The 17,770-nt window shown below is 35.2% G+C and overlaps 1 pseudogene; it reads left to right on the top strand.

The window, feature by feature from the left end:
* Nucleotides 1–4,311: 4,311 nt before the first annotated feature.
* Nucleotides 4,312–17,717, top strand: LOC114053858 (annotated as a pseudogene).
* Nucleotides 17,718–17,770: the final 53 nt, after the last annotated feature.

Genomic DNA, 17,770 nt, shown 5'->3' with positions numbered 1-17,770 from the left:
ATAGATAGATAGATAGATAGATAGATAGATAGATAGATAGATAGATAGAGGGCACAGGATGAGTTGAAGGTAAAGGGATGATATCTGGAGAATAAATTAAGGGGTGAGAGAGGATTATACTGGGAGAAGGAGAAAGGGAGAGGCAGAATGGGGTAAATTACCTCACATAAAACAGACAAGAAAAGGCTTTATACTGGAGGGGAAGTGGGGGAAGGTGAGAGGGAATGAGTGAATCTTATTCTTATAGGATTTGGCTTGAGGAGGGAATAACATACACTCTTAATTGGGTATGGAAATCTAGCTTACCCTACAGGAAAATAGGAGGGGAAGGGGACAACAGAGCAGGGAGATGATGGGGGGAGGGAAGAATGGGGGAGGGGGTAATCAAAAGTAAACAACTCTGAGGAGGTACAGGGTCAAAAGAGAGAATAGAATAAATAGGGGGCAGGATAGGATTAAGGGAAATATATCTAGTTTTTCACAATATGACTACTATAGAAGAGTTTTGCACATGTAGTTACACATGTATAACCTGTATAGAGTTGCTCACCTTTTCAGTGAGGGTGGGTGGGGAGGGAGAAAGAGAGAAAATTTGGAACCCAAAGTTTTAAAAACACATGTGAAAAAAAATTTGTTTTCACATGCAACTGGGAAATAAGAAATACAGGAAATGGGGTATAGAAATCTATCCTGCCCTATAGGAAAACAGAAGGGGAAGGGGATAAGAGAAGGGGGGGGGAGATAGAAAGGAGGGCAGATGAGGGGAAGGAGTATTCAGCATGCCATCTTGGGGTAGGGGGAGGGGTGAGATAGGGAGAAAATTTGGAACTCAAAATTTTGAGGAAGTGAATGTTGAAAACTAAAAAAAAATTTTAAAAAGAAAAAATGGGATAAAAAGTATCTAAAGAAAAAGCTAGCACTAGAAACTTTTATAATAGATATAAAACAAGGATGCCCTCTTTCTCCACAATTCTCTGACATGGAAATGCTGGCAATAATAGTAAAATAAAAAAGGTAAATTAAAGGCATAAAGATAGGAAAAATGGAGACAAAACTTTTGCATCAATATTCATTAGGGAATTTGTGTATAATTTTCTTTCTGTTTTGACTCTTCCCAGTTAGGTATCAGCACCATATTCGGCAGGACCCCTTCTTCGCCTATTTTCCCATATAGTCTATATAGTATTGGGATCAATTGTAAATGTTTGATAGAATTCATTTGTAAATTCATCTGGCCCTGGAGATTTATTCCTAGGGAGTTCATTGATGGCTTATTCAATTTCTGTTTCTGAAATGAGGTTATTTACATATTTTATTTCCTCTTCTGTTAATCTGTGTAACATATATTTTTGTAAATATTCGTCCATTTCACTAAAATTGTAAAATTTGTTAGTGTATAGTTGGGCAAAATAGTTTCTAATTATTGTTTTAGTTTCCTCTTCATTGGTGGTGAATTCACCCTTTTTATTTTTAATTCTGGTAATTTGGTTTTCTTCTTTCTTTTTAATCAAATTAACCAAAGGTTTATCTATTTTATTATTTTTTTCATAAAACCATCTTTTAGTGTTATTTATTAGCTGAATAGTTTTCTTAATTTCTATTTTATTAATCTCTCCTTTGGTTTTCAATATTTCTAATTTGGTATTTAATTGGGGATTTTTCATTTGTTCTTTTTCTAGTTTTTTTTAGTTGCTTGCCCAATTCATTGATCTCTTCTTTCTCTATTTTATTCATGTAAGTATTTATAAATATAAAACTTCCTCTAAGCTCTGCTTCTGCTGCATCCCATAAGTTTTGGTATGTTGTCTCATTATTGTCATTCTCTTTGATGAAATTATTGATTGTTTCTAAGATTTGTTGTTTGACTCATTTATTTTTTAGGATTACATAATTTAGTTTACAATTAGTTTTTAGTCTATCTCTCCGTGGTCCTTTATTATATATAATTTTCATTGCACCATGATCTGAAAAGTGTGCATTTAATATTTCCCACTTTCTGCACTGGATTGTGAGGTTTTTATTCCCTAGTACATGGTCAACTTTTGTGTATGTGCCACATACTGCTGAGAAAAAGGTATATTCCTTTCTATCTCCATTCATTTTTCTACAAAGGTCTATCATACCTAACTTTTCTAAAATTCTATTCACCTCTTTAACTTCTTTCTTGTTTATTTTATGATTAGATTCATCAAATTCAGAAACGGGTGGTTGCAGTCCCCCACTAGTATAGTTTTGTTGTCTATTTCTGCCTGTAACTCACTTAAGTTCTCTAAGAATTTGAATGCTATATCATTGATGCATATTTAGTATTGGTTACACTTCATTGTCTATGGCATCTTTTAGCAAAATGTTGTTTCCTTCCTTATCTCCTTTAATTAGATCTATTTTTACTTTTGTTTTGTCTGAGATCAGGATTGCTACCCCTGTCTTTTTTTTTTTTTCATTTTGGCTGAAACATAATATATTCTGCCCATTCCATTCACATTTACAGTTATGATTCCTTATTATGTATTTCCCTCCATTCTATTTTCCTGTCCTTCCTCACTAGTGTTTTGCTTTCTTATCACCACCTCACTCAGTCTGACTTCCCTTCTCTCACCACACACTTTTTTTTCCCCTTTCCCTTCTTACTTTCCTATAGAGTAACATACATTTATATACCCGACTGAGTGGAATCACACAATTCTTATCAGCTGTCTAGTTATACATTAAATACATGTTGTCACTCTATATGTCAGATCCTCAGTCACAGAACAGTGGAAGATGTTACTCAAGTAAATTAATCATAACTATCTTGATATTCTCATTATAAATGACATCAGAAGATGTAAGAACATTTTAGCTAAATAGAAGACCAATTCACAGGTTTTCAATTAGAATTTATGCAATTGGTTTCTCTTGTCTAAAGGCAAGACAAAAACCTTATTTGATAAAGTTCTTGGTCACCTCCAGCTTAAAGTATTCAAAATAAGCAATAAAAAACATCACCAGGAAGATAACTGTAGGTTATGTACTATTATCTGTTATAGGGAATGAAATGGTAGTGGATGACTTCAATGAAAAGGCAGCATAAGTAAAATGAAGAAGAATATCTTTGGAAAAATGGTTTCAGGAAGTCACAAAAATTATCATTTCTATATATTATGAAATGAGTCAGATATCACTGCATATGATATGCAAAATAATCATAAAAAGTAAAATTGATTATATTTTGACAGTTAAGAAATGATTGGTTGGTTATAGGTGAGTCATTTCTGAATAGGTTGTCTCTGTATTACCAGTCATATTGTTAGAATAAAGATAAAAAAATTCCAAAGTAGAAAAAAAAAAACTAAAATAAGAACACATTGAATAATCAAGCAGGTAAACACAATTTAACCTATTTAAATAGGTTGTAGATCCTAAAGAATGGAAATAAATAAAGGAACAGACACTGGCTCAGACTATTACTACTTCCTAAGGAAGTTTAAACAATACAAATGAATTATCACAATGAGGAACCCAAGACAACATAGATAGAAACTATCTCAGGAGGTAAAAATTGATATTCTTGTTAGTGAAAGATTTATGACAACCATGGAATTGTAGGTTCTGAACATAAACTTTGGTATTTTGTAAGCTCTGGTATTTTGTATTTGTGTGAAAGCAAATTTTATTCATGGAAACTCCATAGACAAAGTCATAGACAAAAGCAGCTGGAAAATAAAGGGGCTTCAGTATGAAATAAAGGGGATATCTTGGGACCCCTGCAAAAAGATGTTTCTATAAATAGAATAATGAAAGTAGAGGGGCTGAATTGAGATGGGGTGCAGGGATGGTATAAAGCAGCAATTTAGTAATATGCTGACCTTTCTCCTACTTTGGGATTTGTAGCTGAAACATAAAAGCAGGGAGAAGCAAGGCTCTTATATCAGGCATTTGAAATAAACCTCATAATATGACCAGAGTGGAGCTTTAGAGTACTACAAAGAGGCAGGATATATTGTGCCACAGTGGAACAGTGGACATTTCTCCAAATGTACACTGGTATTCTGTATATGCTGTGTGTTCTGGGGCATTTTTGTGTTCTGGGTGGTGCTAAGTTCTCTCAGGTTTGGTGTAAAGATAACAATAAAAGAATCTGGCTGTGGTAGATATTATGAAAAGGCAAGCAAAAGCTATATCATTGAACAGATGGATGGATGGTATGAATGAATGAATAAAAAACCAGTTATTCAGTGCCTACTGGGGATATAAATACAAAACCCCAAAAGTCTCTTCCTCCAAGGTGCCAGCATTTTAACAGAGGGAGACAAATTATATAGGGAAGTAATGGTCAGGGATGGGAGTTTTGTCCTAGGGACTCACAGGTAAGTGAAAAGTGATTGTCACACCATTTTTCTGAAGCAGTAATAATATGTATTTGATTACCTTCGTAGGGCAAAAAGTGGAAAAAAAAGAAAGTGTGTATATGTGTAGGAGAGCATTACATGGTCTGCAGCAGGACACTCAGTAATGCTATCAATATGGGTAGTCAATGTTCTGAAACTGAGTAAATTAACACTCCCAGGAAAGATGGGGATGATCTCTGGAGGTCTTGTCTGAAGAATGTTGTTGCAGGTAAAGAGAAGCTGTTCAGTGGCAAGGAAGATGCAAAAACATTTGGGGTGGATGGCTACATGGGCTGGACAGAATCTGAGCCACCTCCTCTTCTAGGAGGCTGCTAAGTAGCATAGAACTCAGGATTTGGGGCCAGGATTAGATCTGAGTTCAAATTCTATCTAAAACATTTACAAAGCTATCAAATCACTTAATGCCTTGAAACTTCATTTTATTCATCTGAAAAATGAGGAGCATAATAGCACTACTCACAGAGTTGTTAGGAATCAGTGAGAACATATGTAAAGAGTTTTGTAAATCTTGAAGCACCATATAAATATTGGCAATGGTGATGATGATGATGATGATAACATGGGAGTATCTGAATCCAATGATCAAAATTATTGAGTGAAAGATGCTTTTATATGCATATGTATATGTATTTATATATGTGTATGAATCTGTCTGTTCTTGAATCAAACTTGGGAATAGTAATGAGGAACAAGAAATAACTAAATAGAAACAAAACAAAATAATAATAATAAAAAACCTTGTCGTATGAGTGAATTTATATAAAACTGAACTGAGTAACATGAGATTAACCACTAATTTCCTGGTTTGTTCATGTGTACCTATGTAAGACAATATGTCCACTGCAGAGCAATTATTTAGAAATTTAACATGGCTTACTATACTAGAGATGATATGATGGAGAAGAGTTACTTCATGAGATCCCATGAGGGTCAAAATTCTAAGTAATATCTATGGAGTAGAGGCATTCAAATAGAGATAGCAGCGGAAATTTTTCCAAATGATGGCAGAACTATTCCCAGGGAGTCTGCAATCCATTCTAAGTGTGGCTATTTTTGGGCAGGGTTAGAAATGGTAGTCTCATAGTTTCCTACGTCTGAGTAGAGGATGGGTAGGTTCAGCTTGAGTTTGAGTCTGCTGTTGACTTTGTAATCCCCTACTGAAATCCCATCAGACTTAATCAAAGTTTTGGAGGGGTAGAAAATGTGAAAATGTGTGAATTGAATGAACAACTTCCCTTTTTTTTTGGTGAGGCAATCGGGGTTAAGTGACTTGCCCAAGGTCACACAGCTAGTACGTGTCAAGTGTTTAGTCTGAGGCCGGATTTGAACTCAGGTCCTTCCTGACTTCAGGGCCGGTACTCTATCCACTGTGCAACCTAGCTGCCCCTTAACTTCACTATCTTTAACCAGAGAGTTCTTTATTCCACAGAACTTTTCTTCAAATATGTTAGAGCACTGTAATAAGAGCAGAAATAATAAAAATGATAGCTAACATTTATATAGCACTTTGAGGTTTTCAAAGCACTTTAAATATACTACTACTAAAAATAATAACTAAAAATTATTTATTCATTTATTTATTATTATTATTATTATTTTTGGTGAGGCAATTGGGTTAAGTGACTTGCCCAGAGTCACACAGCTAGTTAAGTGTTATGTGTCTCAGGCTGGATTTGAACTCAGGTTCTCCTGACTCGGGGGCCAGTGCTCTATCCACTGCATCACCTAGCTGCCCCACAGCTAACATTTATATAATGCTTACTATGTGCCAGGCACTGTGCTAAGCATGTTACAATTATTATCTCATTTGATGCTTACAACAACTCTGGGAGGTTGATGCTATTATTATACTTACTTCAACTTTACATACAAAAGAAGAAGGAAAAAAGGAAGTAATAGTCATCATTTATAGTAAATAGATGTAACCAAAGAAAGAAATGCTCACAAAATATAAAGTAGGTATTTCATGATGTTATGAAATTGAAAAGTTTTTGCTCAGACAAAATTAATAGGAAAGCAATCAGTTGGGGAAAATCTTTGTACCAAAAAATCTCTGAGAGTCTGATATCCAAGAAATATTGGCAAATAACAAAATATATAGGATCAAAAGTCATTCCATAATAGTAAATAGTAAAAAGACATGAGCAAATAGTTCTCCAAAGAACTGCAACTATTAATATGATTACTCCAAATATATGAAAGTATATATTCTCATATATTCTTCAAATATGTGAAATAATATACCAAATCACTAATAAGAGAAATCCAAGTCAAAACAATAATGAAATACAAATTAAACATCCAGTATGTAGGACAACTGAAAATAGAATTTGTTCAAGGAGTTGTGAAAATATAGATATACTAAAGTACTTTTGGTGGGGTTATGAATTGTTTTTGTTGTTGTAATTATTAAGTCATTTCAGTCATTTCCAACTCTTTCTGAGCCCATTTGAAGCTGTCTTGGCAAGGTTACTGGAGTGGTTTGCCATTTTCTTCTCCAGATCATTTTACAGATGAGGAAACTGAGGCAAACAGGGTTAAGTGACTTGCCCAAGGTCACACAACCACTAAGTGTCTGAGGGCACATTTGAACTCAGAAGATAAGTCTTCCTGATCCCAGGCCTGACACTCTATCCATTGTATCATCTAGCTGCCCTGAATGAATTAGTCCAACTATTCTTAAAATCAATATGGAATTATGTGAAGAATGTGACTAAAATATCAGTCCACACAATCCACACAACCTACTGGTATTCAAATACACCAAGGAAGTAAATGGCACACAGAAAAACCTTATAAATTACAAAATACTATTGGCAGCATGACTTTTGTGGTAGAAAGGAAAATGGAAACAAAATATGTGCTTTTTGACCAGGGAATAAAAATAAACTGCGGTACATAAATATAATGGTCTATTACTGTTATGTAAGAAATTTTAAATATGGTGAATACAGAGTAGAATGGGAAGATTTGTCTGAATCAGTGCAAATTGAAATAAGCAGCCAGTGCTGAAGCAAGAATCTCTTGCTTTGCTCATGTTTTGATCTGGGTCACAGTTCTGAGGGGCGGTCCTGGGGTGAGGAGGAGCACTGGTGAGCTTGTTGTGGTGGAGAGAAAACGCCTTGCCCCTTATCATACCACCTTGGAAGAACCGAAAATTTACAGGTCCCTGGAAGTATCTCTGAAAACAGCTGTACAAACCCCCGAAGCTTGGGACAGTACACTCTTCACATTGGAAGCAGACTTTTACCTTAACAAAGAGTTTAAAACTTAAGTAATTGGCCAGGATCATGATTAAGCAGCACAAAAAAGAGTCAGACTATATTATTTTACTTTGGTAGCAAAGAAGATCAAAACATACAACCAGAAGAAGACAACAAAGCCAAAGCTCCTACATCCAAAGCTTCCCAGAAAAATATGAATCAGTCCCAGGCCTTGGAAGAGCTCAAAAGGGATTTTGAGAAGCAAGAAAGAGAAGTAGAAGAAAAACTGAGAGTGATGCAAGAAAATCATGAAAAACAAGTCAACAGCTTGCTAAAAGAGACCCAAAAAAATACTGAAGAAAATAACACCTTAAAAAATAGCCTAACCCAAATGGCAAAAGAGATCCAAAAAACCAATGAGGAGAAGAATGCCCTAAAAACCAAAATTGGCCAAATGGAAAAGGAAGTCCAAAAGCTTACTGAAGAAAATACTTCCTTAAAAATTAGAATAGAGCAATTGGAAGCTAGCGACTTTATGAGAAATCAAGACACTGTAAAACAAATCCAAAAGAATGAAAAATTAGAAAACAATGTGAAATATCCCATTGGAAAAACAACTGACCTGGAAAATAGATCCAGGAGAGAGAATTTAAAAATTATTGGACTATCTGAAAGCCATGATCAAAAAAAGTGCCTAGACATCATCTTTCAAGAAATGATCAAGGAAAACTGTCCTGATATTTTAGAACCAGAGGGCAAAATAGAAATTGAAAGAATCAACCAATCTCCTCCTGAAAGAGATCCCCAAAGGAAAACTCCTAGGAATATTGTAGCCAAATTCCAGAGTTCCCAGGTCAAGGAGAAAATATTACAAGCAGCCAGAAAGAAACAATTCAAGTATTATGGAAACTCAATCAGGATAACACAGGATTTAGCTGCTTCTACATTAAGGGACCGCAGGGCATGGAATATAATATTCCAGAGGGCAAAGGAGATAGGATTACAACCAAGAATCACCTACCCAGCAAAACTGAGTATAACCCTGCAGGAGAAAAAATGGTCATTCAGTGTAATACAGGACTTTCAAGCATTCTTGATGAAAAGACCAGAGTTGAATAGAAAATTTGATTTTCAAATACAAGACTCGAGTGGAACATAAAGAGGTAAACAGGAAAGACAAAATCATAAGAGACTTATTAAGGATGAACTGTTTACATTCCTGCATTGAAAGATGATATTTGTAACTCATGAGACCTTTGTCAGTATTAGGGTTACCATTAAAAAAACTAAATAAAAAAATAAATTTGTGTTTTCTTACAAGGGATGATTTCCCATGAGATAGAGGGTGAATGATAACTCTGGGAAATCTTGGTGATTTAAAAATGATGAATATTTTAAATGGGTTTTAAAATAAATATGGACATAACACATCATTCAGGACCTCAGAGCTGAGCTCACATGGCCCCAATTCAGTCTTTGTGTTCCTTTTCTGCTAACACATTATTCCTTCAATCCCTACATGGAGTTCAGCCCTTCATGAGTGTCAGAATTTGGCTCTTGTCTCTCTAAGGCTCACTCTTCTGTTTCTTGCTCTATACCTCAATACTACTCTTGCAAGCAATGAGGCTTATGGAACAACTGAACAGAAGAACAGGCTTATTAACTAAAGGAATAAAACAAAAGAAAGCAATAAATGTAATCCCCTTTTCCTTGAACTTCTTTGTCCCTGAAAAGCTGTCTTAGACTATACAGAGAAGTTTTGCCTGTCCTACACCACTAACTTCTAGACAGAACAGCCTTTAGTGTACACACACACACACACACACACACACATACACACACACACACACCCCTTTGTGTAAGAAAATCCACAATTATTTCTACCAAACAATTAAAAGCCCTTTCAAACAAATGTCATCAAAAAGGTCAGTGCTGGATATAAAGTTATTTCTATAATCCGGGTAATCTGTTACAGAGAAAGCCTTACAGTGATTAACCCTATATAGCATAGATTTCCTTTGTTTCCTGTCCATGGTAGAACCACTTTTCCACTTTTCCAAAAGAAAATAACTCAGCTATGTGCTGTTTGTTTGCCTTGTGGTTTGTGAAAATCATTGAACTGAGTCCTTCATGGGTTATTTGGTCTTTTTACCAAATAATAATTGTTACCTAAGCAAAACTCATCTAAATGCCCAAACCATTCACAGAAACTAAACACTCAAAGAGAGAAAAGAGCCTGAAGGAGGGAAGAGGTATGTATGAAAGGTATGTGTGTGATGTATTCTTCTTTCCTTTACCCTCCCCTTCTGTCTTCAGAGCATTTCATTTCACTCAGTAAATCAATAAAGTTACACTAGACATCAACTCTGTTTCTTCAGTGTGCCCCATGTGCTAGGAATATAACAAAAGCAATGCAGTTTCAGAGAGGATGCATGGTGTAGTGGCACATAACCTGAACTTGGAGTCATCAGTCCTCGACTCAAGTTGCAGCATTGACACTTACTAGGCAAACAAGCCCAAGAAATCTCCCATCCTAAGTGACCCCTTATTCCCTCATCTTTAAAACTGATAATAACAATATTAATAATAATAAAGCAATAACAATAAGTAGGTGACTCCTACAAGAAACAAGCATTTCTTAAGCTGGAGATACAAAAACAAACAAATGATAGCTTGTGGGAAAGTGGCGAGAGATGGAATATCCGGGTCATGGAATTACTAAAAGCCCTCTTTTGTTTGGAATGTAGAATAGATTCTAGGGGAGTGAGGTGAAAGAAGGCTAGAAAGGAATTTCAATCAATCAGTCAAGCAAGTGAGCATTTATTAAGTGCCCACTATGTGCTGGCACTGTCCTAGACTCTGGGGATATAAAGTCATTCAAATGAAAGAGTCCTTGTCTTTTAAAAGTTTATATTCCAATTATAATGGGGAAGATCAAATGCACATAAATGGATATATGCAGAACACATATAAAACAGGTACCAGGTAACTTGAAAAGAGGAAAGTACCAGGGGAGACCAGGAAGAGCCTCACCCAGAAAATAACCCTTGAACTGAGTCTCAAAGAAAAGCAGGGATTCCAAGAAGTGGAGGTGGTAAGGGAATGCATTCCAGACAAAGGGGATCACCAATGCAAATACATGGAAAAATGCATGGAGACAGTAGATACAGTAGGCATGTATCATACATTATGTATACATGCATGATATTACACATATATTCATTACATGTAAACATGTACAGTGTGAATATAAACATCTGCATATGCATATGTGCATGTGTATGTGTATATATGCATTGCTATGTGCATTTACATATATATACATTAATAATTGTGAACTTTAATTATTACCAACATATTATTTTAAACGAAAGTCATCAAGTTTTCCATAATGGGCTTTTATCTATTCCTTGTTTTAAATCAAATGAATTGTTTCTTGTAGGAGTCACCTATTTAAAAAAGCTCCACAGTGGCTGAAGTCTGTTTTTTTCTCTGAGGGAGTATGTTGTTTATGGTAGTTTGGGACAGAGGTTAATTAATCCACATTTTAGATGGAACCACCACCAGCTTCTGACATTTTACTCACCATTCATATCATTCTCTTTATAGAAAACCTATGATACCTGTGTGAATTTCCTTAAGCAGGATTCATCTGACTTCTCCTAGACATAGCTGAAGCTTTTCATTATGCCTTCCATGTTTATAGGGTAATCAATTCTGTTATTTCATATTCCTGAATAGCATTTATTCAGAACCAGAAATTTGTTTATGCAATTTTATTTGATCCATTTCTTTACCTCTCCAAAAGGTTTATTTCTTTTAAATGTAGATAGTAAATACAGCATAATTACTTTATAAAGTCATAAAATTAGCAGAAAGAGGATATAATGATAAGCAATAATCACCAGAAAGCCACCTCATTATGATTGTTGTAGCATTTGATAGGAGTTTTGCCTAAGGCATTGCCAAGGGTTTCATTTATTTCAAAAGGATAAAGACAAGGGAATCTGCACATTACATATTAAATATTATTATGCAATCATGGTATATAGGGGTGCAAAATTTATATTCTCTTGTACATTCTCTCTAACCTGATGAAGCTTTCTGGTGACCACAGGGACACCATTAGCCACTGTATTCTGTAAATCTAACAGAGGCTTATGGCAAAGAGCAGGCGATTGCCTACATCTTTGCAACACCTGATTTCCATATGACAAGACATTTACTATTATCTGTTATTTTTTTAATTGCAAAGCTGATGAGTTTAAGTCAACATATTTCCTTACTGCTCCTTCTGCTTGTCAGCTGTAGCTGGATTGATAAAATGCAAATGAACAAATCATTAACGAGTACTGGTTATGAATCTCTCAGGCAGTTCAGGACCCTATCAAATCCTGCACCTATTACTTTGTGTGATTGATGTACTATTGTAAGTGATTGTTCCTGATCTTATTAAATCTTATTGATTTTTCCCAGTTTCTATTTTATGCAGGACCAGGTTTAGACTATTATGAATGTTGCTGAACACTGTTAATCAAGCTTACACAGCTATTTTGATGGCAAACAATTAGAACTCTGCAGCTATACCTTGCAATTAGCTTCAGGGATATGGACCTCAGCACCGTAATAATGAAAAGAGACCTCCTTCAAGCAAGGTAATGAGATTTACAATTATGACCCCAAATAACCTCTGAGAAATAACCAATCTACAAACTTAGATGTATTTATCAATAATATGTTCTCTTTTTTATGAAAATGTATTTTTAACTTTTTTCTGGCAATTTTTTCTCAGCAAAATCATTGTTTCTAGCAGTGCACAGCACTGCAAATAAACCTCAGAAAATAAAGTTTAAACATCATCACTATTTGAAATCAGCGTGCTATTAAAAGTATTCTTGAGTGGTGTACTGTAGAAACAGAGATTCTAAATATTAGCAAGAAATACTAAAGTATGTATACGTGAGTATTATGTGTGAACTTGCTATATTTTATAATGTTCCATGCTAAGCATGGTTGTAAGTAGTATACAGCATGTAAATACAAATGCTATTAGGGTAAAGTGTTAAGAGTCATACCTACTGTTAGATGACATTTCACTATAGTTCAATTTAAATCCATCTAAATAAGTAAGTAAATAAATAAATTAACAAATAAAAGGCTTCACCATCCTATAGGAACAAATTGTTATTCTCCTGGATAGATTGTACTACCAACAGAAGTTATGGCCCTTTTCTATTTTCCTTTAGTTTCAAACACTTTCCCATCTTGATTTTTGAGATAACTTTAATTCATACTTTACTGAGTTCAGCATCCTATAGGGAGACCACCCTCCTCTCCACATTAAAATATCTATGTTCACCCATTCCCTTTCTCTTCCTTCTGGTATTGGAGGCAGAGGAGTCCTTGTTTTCAAGGCCAATCCCTCCAACTTTACATTTTGGCCCATTTGCTCCTGAATTTTTTAGGGTTATACTCCATTGATTATTACACCTCTACCATCTTCAATAATTTTTCCCCCTAGTTCCTTTCTTCCTCCAAAAATGTACAAGTATCCCTAATTTCTGAAGAAACAATACTAATAATTTGCATGAGCCCAGTGTCTCCTCTAGCTACCAGCCTATGATTATGCTTACCTGAACTGCCAGATTTCTTCAATTAGAAGTCTATGCCTCCTGCTTCTACTTTGTGTTATTCGCCCACTCCTTAGCTCATTATAATCTGATATGCATTTTGATCATTCTACTAAAACTGAACTCTTAAAAGCTGCTGAGGTTCTTCTAACTGCCAGATCCAATAACCTTTGTTTAGTTTTGAATGAATAAATGAACGCATAAATGTCAAGCACTGTTTGGGATAAAAATACAAAAGTAAAGGAGAGACCCGGCCATCAAGGAATGCATATTCTAATGGACAAAACAAGGTGCTCAGAGAAATGGTGGCTAGGAAAAAATACTTTGATCCAGAAAATTACTGGCAGTGGTGGCAATAGGGGAGAAGATCAAACAACCTTATCAGGAAAAATAGAAGAGTTGATTTGATCATATTATGATCCCATACCTAAAGGGAACAGGGGTGGGAAGCATGCATGACTTTTCATTTTTTTTAAACCACTTTCTCTCTCGGTCCTTCTGTCTGTGTTTTTCCACACCACACACATATATGTGCACACACACACATACATAATCACTGTGGGCTCATCCACCCCTTTTTTGAAATTTCCTCTGATATGTTTTTCATGGTATTACACCAAACTAGTAATTCTTCCTACATCTTCAACTTGTCTTTATCTATCTTTTTTGATGCTTCCACCACAAATGTAATTACACTAAATTTCAATCTTCTTTGTTCTATGGCTTTAGCTTTTTTCCTTTCTAATATCTATTCTTTTTTTAAAGAGATTTTTATTAACGTTCTTTTAAAAATAATATCATTTCCCTTTCTTAGTCTTCACCACCCCTTGGAACAACCAACTCTTGTGAGAAATAGCCAAGTAAAAGAAATCAACACATCAGTTACATCTGATCATGTATTAATATATGCCTCATTTCACATTTAAAACTATTGCTTCACTCTGTCTTCTGAAACAATAGTTGGTCACTTCATTGATCATCATTTCAATGATATTTTTCCTTTATATTTCTGTGGTCATCATTTAAACTTTTCTCTGAGTTCTGTTTATTTTAATCTCTATCATTCACACAAATCTTCCCAAGTTTTTCTGAATTCATCTTATTTGTCATTTCTTATGGCACAAATATAGCACAATTTGCTCTGCTATATTCCAATCATGGCCATCTGTTTTTCTTTTCCATTTTTTTTGGTTACCACACACATATACACATGTCTATATATCTATATACACTACAGTATGTATATATAACATATATTTCTATATGTGCTACAGTGTATATGCATATATACACACACACATATACATAATATATTTAATGCCTAGTAATGAATGGCTAGTTTCCTTTGTTTGATTGTTTTTAATCTCCTTGGGTTAAATGTTTAGTAACTGTACTACTTGGCCAAATGGTACTTATTGTTTAGTGACTTCTTGAAATATGATTTCTACTTTCTGAAACAATTGGACTAATTCACATCTCCACCCATAATTTGCCTATATTCCCAAAGTCCCTCCAACACTTACCATTTTAATCTTTTGTCATCTTTGCTAATCTGATGTGTCTCAGAGTTGTTTTAATTTTTATTTCTCTTATTATTAGTGATTTCTGGCATTCTTTCATCCTAATTGTTGATAGCTTGAATTTTTCTGTGGAAAAACTACTGTGTTAATACCCTTTAAAACTACTTATCTATTGGGGAATTACTAATGTCTAATTAGACCTTTATCAGAGATACTTGTTATGAAGATTTCCTCTCATTTAACAGTTTCTCTTCTTATTTTAGCTGCATTGATTTTGTTTATGAAAAAAGCTTTTCAATTTTATATAATAAAAATTATAAATTTCTTCTTTCATAATCACCTACATCTATTGTTTAGCTTAAAATCCCTCCCCTGCATCTATTCCTAATTTCCATCTACTGCTTTCTAGTCTTACCAACAATATTTTGTCAGAGTCCTTTGGTAGTTGGAACTTTAGATTTATTGAGCATTAGGTGATTGTTTGGTTGCTTTCAAATCATGCCTATCAGATGCTTACCTAACCATTTACATTGATTAACTTTTCAAATTTTTTAACCAGTACTCAGTAGTTTTGATGATTATTGCTTTGTTCCCATCAATCCTCATTACTTTAATTCTTTAATTATAACCCTTACAAAAAATGCATCCCAAAGCCATTTCCTGTCATACTCTCTCCTGAACTTTATTCCCATATCTTTAGCTTCTGGATATACTTCATCATTAGAGAATTCAAATTCAACATATATAAAACCAGCTTTCTTATTTTACTTCTTAAACCAACTTCTTTTCCTAACCTCCTTGCTTGACCCAACAGTCTTATAAGTCTACCAGGCATTTAGGCTCAAAATATTGTATCTACCTTTGATTTCTCTGTTTTCATCAGTCTCAGATGTAAGTTCTACGAATTCTCCAAGTTATATGAATTCTTCCTTTGAAATTTCTCTTATATCTGTCTTTTCCTTCTTTTCCACTTCCACTTTTACCATCCAGTTTATTCCTTTATAAACTCATACCACACTTAATCTAATAGCTTCCCAGATGTCCTTCCTAAATGTTCAGTGCCATAGCTCCTCCCAACTATTCTACACAAACACTTCCATAATAACCAGATTACTGATCCTGAAACATTATTTGAATAAAACTTCCCTAAAATGAAGTCTATACCAGCAGCTTTACCACCCACTCACTCTTTTTTATTTTTTTATTTGGGGGGATAGAATGACAGATCCAGGATAACAATAAAGAAAACTAGTAAAGAATCTCCTGTAACCAATACAGTTGACAACTGCACTGTAATTTATAGCCTTAGTTGCCTACAACACTGAGAAGTTGGGTAACTTGGTCACTGTAACACAGCCAGTTTATTTCTTATGTGTGACTAGGCTGTCTCTCTAGCCAGTATCCTATACTGCTTCTTCAATCCTCAGTCCTCAATAATCTGGCCATAATTATATCTGCTCTAACAACTTCAGTGATTTTCCACTGGGTACAGTACACAAGTTGAGGTCTATAACCTTGCATTAAGGGCTTCATAGAAATTGTATCTAAACTATCTTTCTGACCTTATCCCCAACAATTCCCCCAATTCAGTCTCTTCTTTACTGTATTACTCCACTGCTGCTCTGTGAAACTGTACTATAGCTGAATACCTTACATTATTCCTTGGTTCTATTATTTTTGATGTCTTGATAATTTTTTTTAAAAATTATATATTTTTCCAATTACATATAAAAACAATTTTAACATTCTTTTTTTTTCACTTTGAGTTCCAAATTCTCTCCCTCGCTTCCTCTCCTCTGCCCTCCTTAAAAGGCAACATGTGCTGTCACAGAAAACACATTTCCATATTAGCCACACTGTGAAAGAAAACAAAGAACAAAAAAAAAAACAAAGAAAGAAAGAAAAAAAAGAAAGTTAAAAAATATGCTTCGATATGTATTCAGACCATCAGTTCTTTCTCCGGAGGAGGACAACAGTTTTCATTATAAGACCTCAGAAACTGTCTTGGAGTTCCACTTCTGGGAACCAAGATGGCAGAGTAAGAAGTAAGCTGATCTCACCCTCTCTTACTGACCTCTGAAAACCCAGAAAGTATCACCCCAGTGCTTCCTTGGTCCTCCACAAACATGGCAATACTCTGGTGGATGTTCTGCCCCCAGAAGCTAATATCTGCATCATGTTGCTGACTCATGTCATGTATGCTGATATTGGTGGCATGGATATTCAGAAGCAGTAGGTGAGGTAGGCTGTGGAACTCCCATTGACCCACTTTGAGCTCTATAAACAGGTTGGAATTGACTCACCATGAGGGGTCCTTATGTACAGACCCCGGCTGTGAAAAGCCTATGTTGGCAAAAGCTGTGGCCTATCACACAACAGCTGCATTTATCAGGGTTGTGCAGCTGTTGTGGGTTCAGAATTTGTGCAGAAGTACCTAGGTGAGGGAACTCGAATAATTCGGGATGTTTTCCACTTGGCCAAAGAGAATGCACCTGCCATCATTTTCATTGATGAGATTGATGCCATTGTTATCAAGCTATTTGATGCCCAAACTGGGGATGACCATGAGGTTCAGAGGATCCTGCTTGAGCTTTTGAATCATATGGATAGATTTGACCAGAATGTCAATGTCAAGGTGATCATGGCCACAAATCTGGCAGACACACTGGATCCTGCCTTACTCAGGCCTGGTCAGCTTTACTGTAAGATTGAGTTTCTACTGCCTAATCATCAACAGAAAAGATTAATTTTTCTACTATCACCAGCAAGATGAACCTCTCAGAGGAGGTTGGTCTGGAAGATTATGTAGCCTGCCCAGATAGGATTTCTGGAGTTGATATTAATTCTATCTGTCAGGAGGGTGGAATATTAGCTGTTCATGATAATTGATACATTGTGCTGGTCAAAGATTTTGAGAAGGCATACAAAACAGTCATTATGAAGGATCAGCAAGAACATGAATTCTACAAATGACCTCTGATTAAGTCCAGGAGCTTCTTCCATTTTACTCTCCTCAGGTACCCCTA

Source organism: Vombatus ursinus, unplaced genomic scaffold (genome assembly GCF_900497805.2).
Source record: "Vombatus ursinus unplaced genomic scaffold, bare-nosed wombat genome assembly UNPS02014812.1, whole genome shotgun sequence".
Lineage (NCBI taxonomy): Eukaryota > Metazoa > Chordata > Mammalia > Diprotodontia > Vombatidae > Vombatus > Vombatus ursinus.
Note: the sequence above shows the minus strand (reverse complement) of the source record. Positions and strands in the feature narration are given on the sequence as shown.